Consider the following 2162-nt stretch of genomic DNA (forward strand, 5'->3'; position numbering starts at 1 on the left):
TTTGGGAATAATTAGTGTCAGGGGGATAAATGATTAGCAACCTTGTTATATCAAAGTGACCTAACATCGGACAAAAAAGTAGGCCATTTCTTCAAAGACTGATTTTAGATCAATACTGTTAAGAGATATTCCCACAAATGCTGAAAATCTAGGGAAACCTGCTTCATTAAAAGTCTATAATTAATGATGCAGTAACATACAACACAACTGTGGGCTGGCAGATAGAAAAAAATTATCTCAAAACCTTCAATACAGATTTAAATCTAGATTTTTCATTACAAACTTAGAAAAAAAATTCTAAACAATGCATTTTCTAAAATGTCAAAGCAACATCGTTCTCAAATGGCTGCAGAAATCATTTATTGATCAAAACGAAGAAAGAGAATCACTGGCTTAAAAAGGCTAAGACAAAGGAAGGATTTGAGGTTACACAATGTATTTTGAGTTTCAAAATGAATGAAGTAAAGGAATAACAGGCCACGTAGGTAGTATTTTGTAATTCTAATCTCGAGGATTTGGTGTGAGAACTGAAATTAACTCCTTTTTTTTTAATATTTCAAATGAAAATTGTCCATTTATTAAGCATCCACAGAGTTCCAAGCATTATACAGAACACTTGTTCACACTCTTTTAGAGCAAAATTGCCTATTTTTTTCACTTACTTTTGCATGCATTGACATTTTAGTTCCACTGTCATAAAATGACCAGTTCTTCAAGACTTGCTCAAGAAACAAGTTTCTGATCCATAGAAGCAGATCATGCAGGAAGTTTCTCCTGAACTGTTACGCTGAATGTCCTTTCCGTCAGAACCACGACCCCCCTTCCTCCTCTGAAGCCTCCATCTCCACCTCCTCTTGCGCGTCTGAAACCGCCCCTCCGCCCACTGGGCCTCCTCCACCTCTTCCTCCTGCCACCACCTCTTGGAGGTCCCTTCTCACCTGGAGGTCGAGGTAAAAACCTCTGCAGTGGGAGCAGTTTATTTGGGTTCATGTGAAATTCTGCAGGTTTTTAAAGGAAAGTGCCTTCATATTTTCTGACAATTTAACGGAAAAAAAATCTCTAAATTGTCCACATATGTCATCCACTTTACTAATCTGTTCTTTGCTCTCTAAATAAACTGGAGCGCTGAAGTAAAGCACCTTATTTTTGTCTGCAGTACATTTAAAAACTATGTCATCTCCACAGGGATACAGGTACGCTCCTAATAAAACTACATGTTCTGGAGATCGTTGGTCTTGGCCTTTGTTCAACCGTCCGTGGCCACTTCCTTGTCCAAATCCTCCTCTGCCACCATCGCTTTTGAAATTACTGCCTCCATCCGGGAAGGTTGTAGCGGCTGCTATGAATGAAGCCGCCACCTCCATTAAAGCTTCTACAACCTCCGCCTGGAAAAGACCTGTTTGCTCTACCAGCCTCATCGCCCCGGGTTAGAACCTCCTCCCTCCGCAAGCAGTGAACTCTTGACGCCACAACTCCTTCCTTCCAGATCCTCCTGCTCCCTACCGCAGCTCACCTGCCTGAAATTAACAGTCTCGCGTAAGAGAAAAGTTATAACCCCACGTCTTACATGGCTTCCTCTTCCTGATTAGTTCCAAGTGAGTCACTCTCCAGCTAGACCTTCAGTCGCAGTTGTGTAGCATGGTGCTAGGTATGAAAAGGTTTCCTACATCTGGAATAGGTCCTCCAGAAATATTTAGGGATTAGGGAAATTTAAGGATAATAACTGGATTGGAATGCAATTTCCTTGAGGGCTAGAGCGGTGGTTCTCAAACTGCAGCCAGTATCAGAATCACCTGAAGGGCTTGTTAAACTATAGGCTGCTATATTCTGATTCAGTAGGTCTAGGGTGGGACTAGACCTAGAGTTTCTGATTCAGTAGGTCTAGGGTGGGACTAAGAATTTGCATTTCTAACAAGTTCCCAGGTTCCCAGAGGAGCCCAGGTGGAGGGTCACTATTCTAGACCAGTGTCTCAACCTGTTGCACATTGCTATCACCTTAGGAAGTTTTTAAACTCCTGATGCCAAGATTATCACCCAGACCAATAACATCAGAATCTACAGTGGTCATGACTAGGCTCCAGTATTTTGTTTGTTTGTTTTTATTTTTGAGAGTGTGAGCGGGAGAGGGGCAGAGAGAGAGAGGGAGACACAGAATCTGAAGC

General features: G+C 41.9%; 1 pseudogene; it reads right to left on the reverse strand.

The window, feature by feature from the left end:
• Nucleotides 1-756: 756 nt before the first annotated feature.
• LOC124509994 (H/ACA ribonucleoprotein complex subunit 1-like) lies at nt 757-1418 on the reverse strand (annotated as a pseudogene).
• Nucleotides 1419-2162: the final 744 nt, after the last annotated feature.

This window comes from Lynx rufus, unplaced genomic scaffold (assembly GCF_022079265.1).
Source record: "Lynx rufus isolate CCGP_SWC_20201006 ecotype Redwood Valley unplaced genomic scaffold, mLynRuf1.p SCAF_1, whole genome shotgun sequence".
In the NCBI taxonomy this organism is placed as follows: Eukaryota; Metazoa; Chordata; class Mammalia; order Carnivora; family Felidae; genus Lynx; species Lynx rufus.